Consider the following 15,419-nt stretch of genomic DNA (forward strand, 5'->3'; position numbering starts at 1 on the left):
ACAGACCGATACAGCGACCGCATCACTGCAGACGCTGCACCGATGCGCCTGTCAATCTCACACTCCAACCGTCCCAGTGCTTGTTGCAGGTCCTGGTTTGCCAAAATAATCTGCAAACAGCAGATCCTGTGGTCCCTAAACACACACACAGACACACTTTGAGCCCTGACTGCACCTAGAAAGGATGTCAATAAAAGCAATGAACAGAACAGGTGACTCAATCTCAGTCAATTCAGTTTATTTAGTCTAATTACCTTATCATTCTGATGGATTTCCCCTAAAATACTTGACAAAATGTTCCACTTATTCTGTAGTTCTGGCATCTGATGTCTTATTTACTCCAAGTATAAGTGGAAACAACCTCTGCACAAAGGAAAATCAGATTTCATTGATTTTTCAGACCCCTGACATAGTTCTTTCCTCATACGTAGCCATAGACAGACCATGCGTGTCCCTGATTGACCAATCCACTTGTCAATCACGCCCATGTGAACTCGGGGAGATGAAACGTGTAATGTGTAAAGTGTGTATTCTGGATCCCTGGCAAACTGCTTACAACCTTGTGGTCTCAACATTTGGACATTCTCACAGTAAAATACTTCTGTCCCAAAGTCTAAAGATTGATAAAGATTGATATGATGAAGCAAATAGCTAGTTGTTTTATGTCCATACAAGTACAGTAGACCACCATCAACATGCAAGAACTCTATCCAACCTTGTCCATCTGCGACTTTTCCCATATCGGAAAACTGCTGGCTGTCCCAATAAACCTGGTGATTTAGAAGCCCTTGAAGCCAGACCACCATCCTGGGACTGAAGGTGCTATCTGTGTTTGGGATCAGCCCTCACCTCAGCCACCCTCTCTCCCCCCCCCCTGTCCCTCTCTGATGTGGAATAGAGCGACCAGGGAACCTCACAGAGACCTCTGAAGGAATTTGACAAGTCATGGGACCAACACAAGCCCGTCCTGTTTTCAAGTGGATAGTGCCTTGAAGAGGAGGATATGCGACACAAAGCAGGCCGCCCCGGGTCAGAGTGAATATTGCAGGTGTGTTTGAGGAACCATGGGGACTGCCACTGTTTGATGATGATAGTCTGATTGTAAATGTTGGAATAAACATGCAAGATTGAAATTGTGCTGTACTTCTCGAGTTACTCAAGCAGCTTTCGTTAGACACTTGTTCCTTCATTGCAGACTCGAAGGCCACATCAGTTTTCAGGTTAGTGAGGACATCAAAATGAAAAACTGACATTTCATTTTGACGCAAATGATTCATTCTGTTTTGGATATTTTGTAGACAAGTGGTTCATCACTGGTGTGTTCCACTGATGATGACTGAGCTTCTGCAGGTGTTAATGATGGTGCTTTGGCTGAAGTTATTGACCTTGTTCAGACCAAATTCAGCTGTTTTAATTCTATTTTCAGTTAATGCAATCGTAGAACTGTTTAAAGGACAAATTATGAATTATTTGGCCTTTGAAACAGGCTCTTGAACCTTTGCTTTTGCATCTCATGTTTCACAACTATAATAATAATTTTATGTAATAGTATAATAATAGTATCTACTGAATTATTTTATCCAAAAGGCGTTCCCCCATCAGAATTTGTGTTAGCTACTGGCATCAAAGATAATTAAAAAGAGAAATGAGCAAAAGCCACATCAGATGCATTAATCATTTCTTGCTAAATTATCTTAGAATTGCAACCGAGAATGGCCTGCTGCATTCCCTCATATGACAGTAGAACTTTAAAACAAAGAAGTTGTTTTGAAGCAGCTTGTCTCAGATTTTTACAGCCAAAGCAGACTTCAAAACAGATTGGAGCACGGGAATGATGTTATTATTGCATGAAGATTAAAGATATCCCAGGCGTGTTACATAATGCTTTCTGGGCGGTTTAAACTCAAAGACGCTGCCGATTGCGTGTCATATTGGTCATAAATCATCTGGATGTGTGGGTGGGAGCCGCGTTTTGCATGTCAGGCTCCCATTTGCAGTGTGGGACCCCAAAACCGCTGCTCTTCATCTTCTTTTGAGGTCAAGTAAAATAATACGTGGGCAGATTTGGGACAGCAACTGATATGGATTGGTGTGGCAGATGACATGTATGTTAATGTGTGTGCAGTGGCCTGTGTTATTTCAAGTGTTTTGTGTCTCTGCGGCTGCAGTGGAGACCCATCATCTGGCTCAAATTACAAAGCGGCAGGGATGCCTGCCCAGATCCGGAGTCGGGGATGAAAATACGACCTAAAATGGCAGCTATGTCAATAACGCAGCGGTCTCTGACATCTGCCCGCACCAGTCTGCGGACGCTCTCATCATTAAGTCCTCTTTACAGACTAGGGCCAACAGATGTGAATGTATGGACATGTGTGCTATAGCCAAGGTGACATTTGTGTTACTAAAAAGGTTGTATATGGTCAGTTTATATAAAGACTGGTTCTGTTGAAAGTGAGTGACAGTGTCTCATAATATTCATAATATCTGCACTACAAGTATTGTTTAAAAAAAAGACAGACAGACAGACAGACAGACCGAATGGTAATGACAAACCAACTGGACATAGTGGTGGTTGACAAGGGTCAGAGGAAAGCCGTGGAGGACATTGCAGTTCCATGGGATGGTAACATCCGGAAAAAGGAACATGAGAAACTAGAGAAATACCAAGGCCTCAAAGAGGAGCTGGATAAGGCCTGGAGCGTGAAGGTATCGGTGGTGCCCGTAGTGATCGGAGCATTTGGGGCAGTAACCCCCAAACTGGAGGAATGGCTTGAAAAACATCAGACGCCTCGGTCCAGAAAAGTGTATATATATATATATATATATATATATATATATATATATATATATATATATATATATATATATATATCATCATCATCATAGTGAGGTGAATTATAGTATTAATTTGGGTTGGCACCAGTATGGAAACAACGTGTTCAACACTGTTGGAAAGAATACTTAGAATACTAGATACTCACATTAAAATGTAAACTAATACTTTCAAAACACTTTCACATTAAGTTGTAGTATCAGTGTAATGAAGAATGCATCCCTGATCAGAGAAATAAACCCAAAACATTCACTGGCCCATACATCTTTCTCTTTGACAAATGCACAACGTTCATGTATAAAATACATAATAAATAGTCTGAATTTCTGCAAAAATAAGCTAAAGTACATCCGTTCCCCTGTTTGTTTTTGGTTGATTTGGGTCCTTCACCTTTGGCTTCTGCCCTGCACTTTGATTGATCCAATCATCATACCATTGGTGGGACTAACCCAATCACAACAGAAGGAGCAGGACAAGATTCATGACAATTCATCTTGCAGTGCAAGGTAGCAGTGATAGAAGGATAGTTTCTTGGACACACTTTTGTCTGCTATAGAAGGACACCAGTCCAATAAGTGTGTGTTGTTTGTTGCAGAGGCACAAATGATGTTGTGGTGTGCAGCTGTGAACTAAATGATGTGGCAGTTGTTGTCATCTGCTCTTGATCAGTGCTTCTGGGTGTGCTGGAAACTGCTCAGGGCTCCTCACTGTGGAGGCCTTACACTTGTAACACTCTTTACAGGCTTGACACAGCCTCTCACAGTACACTGTACTCATCAGTCATTAACTCCATACTTAGTGGTGGTAATCTACTGCCACAACTGCAGAAAAGCTTCCCATCTGCACCATTGGCCCTTCCTGATGCTCACTCACAGACCACGTTCATATAATAAGGTGGGTGGAGTGAGTTGCCCAAGTACACAACAACAGAACTTGGTCCAAATTTAAATCTGACATCTTGGTGCATGTGTCCTGTGAAACCATTATGCTACATGAAAAACAAATGTTTAATCTAATTGTCTAGATGTTCTCTTTGTGTAGTCAGCTATATTAGTAAGGGAGAGGGTTCTGCTGGTGTTTCTCAGTGGTCTCAATGGTTGCAAGGGTCATTTGTCATTGCGTGCAGTTTTACATGGCTTCTTACCATATTTTTAGATAAATGAGCACAATAAAGTTTCTGGTCTCTTCACCTGATTCTTCACTAATCCAGTCTGTGAAATCATCTGAAAAACCCTGGTCCACTTTATTTTACTTTACTTTATTTTACTTTATTTTACTTTATTTTACTTTATTTTATTTAAATTGTTTTTTCCACAAAAAACTCCACATTATTTTAAGAAGAAAAACATATATATGAATAATGAATACAAAATCAACACCCAAAATTATGGCATGTCACATATAATTTGATTCCACACCTAAAACCGTGTCAAATGGTTTACTGGAAATAGCCACACACATATTTTAAACTAACATAAACTGAGATGGACAGGTATGAATGCATGTGTCTGTGTCCACCAGTCTTTTGTGTACACATGCCCCGGGACGTCATAGACCCACAGAGTCCTAAACATGTCTGTGAGGATTCCTGTTAGCCACGCGCTGAGGTTAGCTTCCCCCAAATCTCTATGATGACAGACAAGAGAGTAAAACCAACAGACACACTACAGCCACTCTATGTGCAACTACCAGACCAGAATATTTCACATGTTAAACGTTAGAAAATGATTCAGACAGAGGTGGTAGAGTAGGCATGATACTCAAGGGATGGCTGAGAACAACTTCCAATTGAAAAGGTCTTCTCTTATGCAAAATAGCCTTATTTGAGTTCATAATTGTATCATAATTTATGCTGGCATTTAGTGTACCAAAAATCATAGCCACCAAGGCCTGGAGTTTTTGTTATTTGAACAGGAAATACCACGGCTAAGGCGTCCAAGTGCTCTGCTGAATATCTCAGACTAAGGCTGAATCTAGGGCGACCAGACGTCCTGTAATCCCGAAACAAGAAAGTAGTACAAACATTATTAAAGTCAGAAGCCTGTTTCTTTTATAACAGACAACAGACAACCTACATCCAAAATACTATATATAATACAAATTTTTTACAAATTAAGTATCGCTTAGTCCCTACGCATTCAGATTTTCAGCTTTTTCATTGTTTCGTCCAACAGCCAAAGCCAGAAACTGGACTTCCACCAAGTGTTACATTGACCAAGGACAACTAACTTAAAAGTTGTTCATTGTCTGTCTGTGCTGCCCTGTGTGTGATCACATGTCGAGGGAAAGCTGTTGTGTCTTGCAAATGAGACAATCTGGCAAGAACAACATACATTAATCAAACATAACACAATTCCAGGCCCTGTTTATATAAAAAAAAGGATTATAAGATAAGATAATCCTTTATTGTCCACACATGGGGAAATTTCATTGTTGCAACGCAGGTAGATACAGAGGAAAAGGACAGATAATATAGGAAGTTAAAAAAAACACTCTTAATAGAAGAACTCTTATAAACAAAAACTCTTATGAACAAATTCTCCTATAGACAAAACCTCTCATTTCCTAATAAGGATTGGAGGGGGAAAATAAATAAAGATAAAAATAAAATAAATAAATATAAAAATAAAATAAAATAAAAAACAGCTAGCGTAAGACAAGATAATACTAGTAATAATGGTAAAATAAACACTCTATTTTCATCAGTTATATGCACATGACTGTGACACTATTGCATGTGATATTATAAAAGCTTTCAAGGTGCACATGTTACTTTTCACCTGCCACTTGGTTGTCTCCATGGAGATGTTATTGCTTTGACTGCTTTCTACAGTATCACAATAAACTTACATACGTACCTATTGTATTTATTTAAGTAATGCATTTATTGCTCGAAATACATTTAAAATCCTTTACTGTAAGAGCGCTCGTCTCTTCACAGTGTCGTCTCCATGGTGCCATACTGTGGAACCTTCTAGGCAAAGCAATAACTTCTCTATGGAATCAAATCATCAAGATCCCTTATTAAAATCAAAAGAAATAGTAAATTCCAAGCTATTTATTCTCACTGCACGGCGCCAAATTCACTTATCATCATCAATCACACGCTGTCATACGCCTGATGTGAAGATGAAAGCTCGGTGCAGTGATGTCAGTCCACGTTACTTCATGCCTGTACTATGTGTGTGTCCACAGTTGCGAGTCTTGATGGTAGACCAGATGGCATTCCTCGTTCTGTCTTTGTAACGTGTTCAAACAACGCGCAGGAGCCCCGGATTACAACATAATGCCATATCTCCTCATCAGCGGCGCATTTAAGGAGCATCAAAACAGCATTTATCAGCCCTCACCTGGATGCACCACCCAGAATACACTGACAGTTGGTTTGTTGGTTTGTTGCAGACCGGGGAGGGGCACACGAGGGTAGTATAAGGGTGCCTTGTGTGTCGGACTAGGGGTTTGGAGTCAGACAGGTTGTAAGATGAAGGATGTGAATGTGCGATGATTAAAGAGCAGATCAAAAGAGTGATTTAGGAGTGGTGTGACAGGAAATGATAGATGATGAGTGGTTTGCTTTGGCGGCCTTATTTTAGCATGTCATGTTTTGCAACTTTGCAGCAAATAAAAAGGACAACACAGACTCTTAAAATGTTCCTATGTCTGAAATGAAATGTTGTTTGTAGCAATAGAAAATGGAATTATGTCAACTGGAAGACAAAAGGTTCACAACTTATCCAAGAAGCATCTTCAGTTCCTTCAGTTTTGACAAGGTTCTGGTAACTGCCTTAAATATCTGTTTCAAAGGTGGCGTTACCTTGTCTGACTAGCCATTCCCAACACATTTTGGTAAACTACTTATCAAAACTGTGTGTGGGTCTGGGGCTTGACCGCTGCGTTTCAATTTCTAGGGCAGAGTTTAGAGCAGAGACAGAACCAATCACATAAACCAGGAAGTGACGCAAAAAACGCGACACGCTTAACCGGATATTACGTAGCCCATGTCAACAAGGCGTGTTCTGTGTTATCCGTCCCCGAACGCAGAAAATATCTCCTGAATCGCGATGACGCCCTTCGTATAACCGCATCTAACGCACGTTCATCATGGCAAGTAGAGCGGACTTTCCTGATTGTTCAAACTGAAGCGAGAGCAGAAGTAAACACTCGGTCACGAGCCGGGTCCGCCATCTTGAATGTTTTGGAACGGGGGTGGAAAGCTACTTCCGTATCTCAGTGTGACCCGTTAAAATCTCCGCCTGGGATTGGATAGGTAAATTGAGGATCAACGACTTCAATGGCTCTGACTCGGATTCCAGACCCTTACGCATTCAAACAGAATGTGGGCGGGGCTGGCGGGTCAGGCAAGGCGTTACTTGTACTGAAACTAACACTCCAACTAATGTGTTAGTTTCAGTACTGTTAGCTGAGACCGATATAAGGCACTGACTCACCAGAACCCTGTCATAGAACTGCAAAAGTGACGAAGAAACATATTTACTCTCTATTTTCTTTTACTATGGAACCTACCTGGACAACTGAGGGATTACACAGATTTTTCTATCACTCCTGTTGTGTTTTTGGGGTTATATTCAGGGTAAATTCCATAAACGTTAGAGACCGTAACCAGCTGGACAAACTAGTGAGGAAGTCATTGATGGAGAGGGAGGTTCACTCTGTCGTGGAGCTGGTGGAGAGAAGAATGAGGAGCGTGATGATCCTTAGTAACAGCAGGCCAGCCCACATGCATCACACTCTGGACTGAGCCACTGAGAAGGTCTTTTTATCCCGCTCGTCATAAGATTATACAACATTGACAAGACTATACAGCCTGCTAATGTGCATTTTCATTATGGTTCAAAACGTTTAACCATTTGTTTACGATGTTATTTAAGTGTATTTTTGTGTGTGCTTGGCCGTGTTTGTCACTCACAGTAATTTATCATTTTAGAAGACGAATAAAGCACGTATTGTTCATAAATCTAAACAACTGAGAGAAAAGTGAAGAAAAAAGTGTATACAACAAGCTTGTTTTCACATGTCCATGCTGCTGTGTGGGACCTGTGCCTGTTCAAATACACCACATACTCTGAGGCCCACCGCTGATGATAACTCCTGCTCTTTACAACTATCATTCATGCAGCGATGAGGAATTATTAGGATAATGAAATGAAACAGCGTAAAACTGTTGCCAGGTGCTCTGAGCTGCAGCCAAAACCCCACAGAACAAGGTTAAGTAAGAGGGGGATTCTATAAAGAGGGAATGAATGTGACAGACAAAGACAGCAAAAGTAGAGTGGATTATTGAGAAAATAGAAGTGTTACATATTTTATCAAACTGAAAATGTATATTCAAACTGTTGAAAATGTGGTGATGATTCATTATTTTTTATTTGACTTTAAATAGATAAGACAAAACAACAATGTTACAAAGTGGCAAAATTAAATAAAATCTTAACTCATTGTCATCAGAATTGTGGTACAAAGTGCATATGGTTGCTATGGAGACCACCAGTTATGGAATTACCTGTTTTTAACTTGTATAACATAACATGGGAGCACCAGCAGTTGATATACACCGGTGAAGGGCAATCATTTTGAGCTGTGAAGAGGAAGATGGACGAAACATGAAAGATTACTCTTAACAAAAGGTAAAATACAATATAAAACATGTCAGTTATGTGTGACATGGGATCTTATATGTTCAGCAAATGTCTTTCAGCACTCTCTTCCCTTGTGGCGCTATCCAAAGGCCAAACTCTGCAGTGTGAATAAACTCAGTTATTAAGTAGAAGCATTAAATATAGTAAATCCTTGACTACCTTCCAACCTTCTATATTGATGTACTGAAGTCATCTGGGAGCCACTACTTCCTTATCATCACCTGATCCCATGTTCCTTTACTCTGTGCCCTGAGATAAGATATATATAGTCTGCAGACATGTGTGCAGTGCTAGTATGTAGCTGTTTGCCTGCTGTGCATTCCTCAGAGGAGCCTGCCTGGATCAAAGAGTGCGGCCCCCCGACACTGTCCTCCATCTTTAGCCCCTGTCTGTCCCACCTCCTGTCCCGCACCGTGGGGTATGCCCAGGCTAAGCTCATCCCCACAGGCACTGATGGAACATTAGATTAAGAACAGACGCTACAGACAAAACTCGTTTTTTTCCCTTGTTTTAGGTCAGTTTGCTCTCTTGTCATGTAAACTGTCACCTGGAAATGGATAAATTGTTCACTTTGCAGATATAGATGTTTGATTATTATTTCACTAAATCACTGAATTAATTGGGAAACACTGAAGGTTGTTTCCCATGATACAGAAATATCTTGCATAGTGGAATACTAAATAAGATTTCCACCTGTAAATCATTTGGTATCTAACAGAATGATCAAAGGATTTTACATCAGACTCTAGCCACTGTATGTTCTGGAAATACTTTCAGGCATTTTGACTTACAAATGCCTTATTTTTTAATGAAAACAGTAAATTATCAAAAACTTGTAGGGCATTTTCCCCCATACATTTATGTCAGTTATATTCATTTATCCCTGCCTAAGGCCCAAAGTCACTGGGAAAGGCTCCAGTCACCCGCGACTGCGAAAGGGAACAAGAGGTGGAAAATGAATGAATGAACATTCATTTATACACATTTCATATCTTTAAATTTAAGTCATTATTTTTTTGTTTGCATTTAAAAATACCTGTATTAACAACTGAATTTCCGTATTGTAAATGTTGTAATTATTTTTGAACTCTTACTTAATCTACCCCGTGTATATAAAGTGCATTAAAAATAAAATGTATTATTATTAGTGCCTCTTCTTAAGCTACAGCCCCCATCAAAACAAGTTCCTAGTTTGTGAATTTTGGTCTCTGACAATGGCAATCAAACCTTTCTGAAAGCAAGTTACATTTTTCCAATTTTCAACTCGTCCTGGTCCACCCTGAATCATTCCACGAGGTCCTGGACGCTATCGGGATGCGAGGCACGTCAGATAACATATTTCGGAAGGGCATCTACAGTTTAACTCAGCTCTACGTGCCCATTTCCTGTGTCTCCTCCGCTGAAAAGCCTGGAGACGCTCCTTCGACACTGGACTGGGGTTTGGCTGTGTTACAATAGAGATCTAGAGAAAGAGCAGAGGGGATGTAGTTCGGAGGCTGTAATTTGGGCCCGCGTGACAGAGTGAGACAGAGTGGACAAGTGTTAATCAAAGTCTGCAATCTTAAACCGCTCCATTATCAACAGCTAATCCCTCATTCAGAGACGCAGGGGGCTGGAGCCTGTCCTGTCCCGGCCCTGTCAGGAGGAGGCCAGGTGGGGGCAACATGGAGGGTTTCTAATTAGGCTACTGTCATGGACTAATTCATTGACCTTAATAAGTTACATTGGTATTGCATCTGCCTCCATTAGCCCTAGAGTGTTAAGGCATTGTTTTGTTCTGTTTGTCTTAATCCTTTGAAATATTATTATTATAGTGCACTAAAGAGTTATTTTTGACAAATAAGTAGCAAGAGAGCTGGATTGTGTCGTCACGCCTATTACCAGTATTTCTCTTTTTCAACCAATGGAGATTAAGATGCATAACTCTTAACGTAGAGTTCATTCAAATATATTTTGACATTAATGTCTTGACCAATAGTAACTTTTATTGGGTCGTTCCATAACTTGTTTTCTTTTATACTTTGTGTTGTCTAAAGCCAGGTAGAAAAATTGTCAATAATGATCCATCTATTAGACTGGATTCCTATCTTATGTTGGCCGCGAAGTACAAGTTACTCACAAATTACTCACAAACACACATCAATTCCAAAAGACACAAACAAATATGAAAGCACACCCCATAATCAGCCAGATCGCTTTAAATGTATTTCAACAAAGTAATGCCCAAAGTTTGTTGGGACTCAGAGACACACTACAAACTTAACCAAATTAGTAAAGTGAGTGAAAACACACTTTTATGTTTTGGAAAGTCAGACAAGACAAGACAAAATGTAAGAAACCACAAATACAGGTTTCGTCAAAGTTACATACAAGAACCTTTCCCTAGTCTATCCATACAAAGAGTCCGTTTTGTCTCAACCGCCATGGCGACCCACGCAGGAATTGTTACAAACAGCACCGGGAATGTCTTTTCCATGTTTTATTCATGTACTGCAGATAAACGATGGCGATTGGTCATCTACCAACTTAATGGAACAAGTGATTTGCCGTGAGGAGGGTTCCAGATGCACATGTTTAGCAGAAAGAAAGGCAGGAGGAGCAACGAGAGAAGGAAAGCCCAAAAACATCGAATGAGAAAGTTCTCTTTTCTAACATCTTGTATGGATCAGACCTTGACCATTTGGCACAACACAGTTAATATAAGCAGAGTGATGCATTTGTGTTCCACATAAAACACTGCAATGGCGGTGAATGACTCAGGGCGAACATATGGAGAGCAATAACCTCTGTCGTGGTGCCAGGTCTACGGTCAGCCCACCCCGCACTGGAGGAGGATTTCTGCCAACTCAGACCAGCGACCGACCCTCTTCTCGTTCTTTACCTCTGCGGCGGTCAAACAGTGTCAACAAGGAGCCGAGCCAGCCGCATGTACAGGCAATGAATCACGTTGACCAGATGGCAATGGTAACTGCGTGGGCCTTTCTGATCGTCTGTGATATACGTTTGAATAAGAAAAAACAGATTGAATAGAGTTTTGGGATCAATTAACCGACCAGGCAGCTCCATGTCACAGTTCATTAACAGTCAATAAGAAAAGCAATTTATTTTTGATGGTCTTTTAATGCGATTTTGTATGTAGAGTTGGAATAGGGTATAATTCCCCAAAGGCCACAGCATATGCTGCATCTGTGTGTTGCTATTTTCCATGCCAATTAAAGAAAATGGCCTCACTTGTTTCTTCACTGTTGTTTTTCCTCAATTGGGCTCAATTACCGCTGTAAAAACTCAGAAATCCATTTGCCTTCTGCAAGATCCTGTGCTTTGCTCTCATGTTCCTGGTTCTCAGCGTCCTGGTTGTTTTTTTGTTTAATCTTTTCAGCATTCATAAGATACAATACTTCTTTACAATTTTTAAAGGTGCTGTACCTGATTTTTACCATCTGAAAACTATCAAAAACTGTTTGCAGTAGTACAAATGTATTCCTGACTTTACGGGCATTCTAGTTACAGTATTCACAAGTTTATGTACTTTCAGAGCCCAGAATTGCAGCACGCGCAGTAATTGATGTTTAACTTATGTAAACAGCTCCGTGGGTTAACCGTCACTCCATTTATACTTTGTCTTTCATTTCAAATCTGTGTTCTGGTAAATAACCCCCAGTGGGCACTCACAGTCAGTTAATTAATTGACCAAAGATAAGACCAACAGAGACCAAGAAGAAAACAAACATTGAGGCACCCAAGGCAGATTTCTGATCACATTTGTTGGAAAAGAGCAACGAAACGTAGGAGAGTGTTTATTTGTTTTGCAGCCTGTTCACATTTCAAAATGTCAAGTTCCCACTGTTAAGCTGTGTTCACCACTGTCCCTAGTGGTCAGCACATATACCGTTCCCTTGCAACAAGCCCCGAGGAGACGGCCCAAAGGACGGACAGAAGACAGTGTGTGTTGTATGCGTCTCAAACATAAGCCTTAAGAGCAACTCTTACAATATTTGAACTGAACCAAAACCAAACGTTTATTTTATTACATAAAAAAATATTTGTTACAGGCTGTTTAATTGCCATGGCAATGCTGCCAATTTTTTTTATCACTCATAAACTGTAATTGGTTGTATCGATTGAATCAATACCAAAATACTTTCAATACAAGCTTTAATTCTGGTCAGCATCTATATGCATCCCTATACATTAGTAATAGACAAACACAATTTCAGTTTTAAAATATGACAAACTCCATGGGCAGCCGGCCGCAGTGTTATGTGTATGAATCCCACCTCCGACAATTTACCGCATTTCATGCAAAGCTGTCCTGTCTACGGGCCCAAGAAAACATTCTAAATGAAAGGAAATATGCATACTTGAAACATTAAAATATGTCTTTCTTCTACATTGGCGTCAAATTGCTCTTGTTCTGAAATGAGAATTACCTGTTGCCCTTTATTAATAAAGAACAATTGTTTTCACTATTGTGTTGTCAACATGTGGTGTTGCACAGTATCTTCATGTAAATTCCCATTAGCTTGTTCCTACCAACTTTAAGCTTTGGTGCCTGACATATTATTTTGTTCATTTAAAGATTTTGTGCTTTCCCCTAAAGAGTACATCGTAAAAGCAGCACTTTGTGACAAAATGAGATCGTTGCACGCTGTCTGCCTCTAATAATAATAAAGTATTTTGTTTCTTGTCAACCTGGAAGCAAAAACTGAAAGCAGCTGGCTGCGCTTGGGTGGTCCTCCCAGTTTCACTTCACCATCTGAATTTAAAGCCATGAACACACTTGAAAACAAACGCATTTAGATAACAACAATGGGTTTGTGAGACGCGTTAGATTTAATACCTACTTCCTCATGTCATAGTGTGAAAATTAGGTGCCCCAGCTAGAGTGGTTCAAAACAATGTATAGACTATAAAACACCCATCGCCCACTTTGGACACAGCATGTGATGGTTGGTCAAGAAAGCCAGTCAACATTAAAAAAAAAAGGGCCAAATCATGTAATCATGGTTCACTCTGGCAACCCAAAAACCCATCTGAAAACAAAAAAATAATAACAGTTTATGTATTCAGGTTGATTTTAGTCGCTTATTTTATTTGCAATTTATTTTTGGCAAACCTCTATACCCCAAAAGCATTCAAACTTTAATAAATGACACATCCACTTACCCCTGATCTTCTTCAGACCTCATGTGGTGAACACATTTGACAAAAGTGCAGACACATGTATTTCTTCCTTGTTCCAAATAAAACCATTCCAACTCTGACTTTTGTTTATTTGCGTCTACTTTGAAAAAACTCCCTCGGTTCATCCAACAGAAGCATCTTTTTCCCCGAACGCCGCAAGAAGCCGCGGAGCCGACTGTCAACAGTTGTGACTGGGAACATCTCCTCTGGTCCAACACAAACGGTCCAGGCCTCGCTCGAAGAACAACCCTGAAGAAGATGGAAGATTTCTGACAACATTTCTGACCTCCCGCTGCAAGCTTGACACAAACTCACGCTGCTTCACGGGCCACAGTCTATTTAGAGATACCAGAGATGTCAGGGCCTCCTTATGTCTGTGCACAAAATGATGATGGATTGAGGAGCGGTGGAGCTACGAAAACACAGGTTGAAATATTTCGCCCAAAGTCAACTTTGAAAAATGAAGAGAATAACAGGTTGGAGAGAAAAAGTAGAAATTGTCATGGTTGTGAGTGGCCTGCGTGGCGGATATAATGGAGGAGGATGGCGTGACCACAAAGAATGGCATAACCACAAAGGTCAATACTTTGAAGCAAATTATTGTAACTTTTTTTTAAACTATTATTTGAGTCCATCTGTCCCCTGAAATTTGTCTCATGGATTTGACTTATTCTTCAATGCTCCAGGTCAGCTATTGTGTTCAGGAGCACCTAGCTGAAACAATTAGCCGATTGTGCACTTTTTAGATTGATGAAGGGATTCAGAAGTAAACACATGAACATTTGCACAGAAAGAATTGGAATCCAGAACCTTCTTGCTGTGAGGGACTTTCTGTATGAGCATTGCTGGCCCAGTATGAAGCTCAAGAAACTGTTGGTAATGACTTTATTTCTCAAATGTTGGACAAACAAAGCACATTTTTTTTATATTAATTTAACAAGTGTGTTCTGTTTTTGCTTTTAGGTACGCATAAAATAACACAAAACAGAAACAAGACAAAGAGAAAGAGCAATTTTTTGGCAATTTAACTGGTGTAATTGTCCCATAAGGATCCATGTCCGTCAAATTAGTCTATTTTTGAGTCAGAATGTAATCGTTTAAATTTTTCAAATGCCAATTATAATTTTGGGTCTAGTCCTTGATTGTTGGTTAAGTTTGTGTCATCTATTTTTTTTTGTAATGGCTTTCATTCCTGCCCCCAAAAGTATCCATTTATTGCGACCATGGCAGGAGTCCTATGGCACAGATTCATAGTTCTAAAGACCAGTGGAAAGTCAACTGCACAACTCCATGGAAATCGAAAGTTAAAATCATACTTCTGAACATTCTCCATGAAGATAGTATACATTTCATGCCTCGCTGAGGAATTTCACAGGCAAAGCAACGACATTTCCAAGGAAACAGGAAGGCCAAGTAAGAGTCAGGTTTGTGGAAATGCAAATGAGGTTTTTCTAAATGTTTTACGTGTTTTTTTGTGTTGTCTTCCAGCTTTCTTAACCAGTCAATTTAACAACTGTGAACAATCCAATGTTTTACCCAACTATTTTACCCACACCTGAAATTCCGTGCGCACAAAACTGTTACAGGACAAAAGCTCTGAGACTAAACACCCTTCACTGTAATGTGTCTGACTGTAAACCGCTCCGCTATAAGTGCAGCAGCGAGGCCTGTGCATGTGGCTGTTGGCTCCCATTCATCACTGCCCTTTTGCACCTTGCTCTAAAAGCTCCCTCGGGCTTTTAGTT

The sequence above is a fragment of the Eucyclogobius newberryi genome, unplaced genomic scaffold (genome assembly GCF_026437365.1).
Source record: "Eucyclogobius newberryi isolate DKJ021-1_F unplaced genomic scaffold, fEucNew1.0.hap1 SCAF_19, whole genome shotgun sequence".
Classification (NCBI taxonomy): Eukaryota; Metazoa; Chordata; class Actinopteri; order Gobiiformes; family Gobiidae; genus Eucyclogobius; species Eucyclogobius newberryi.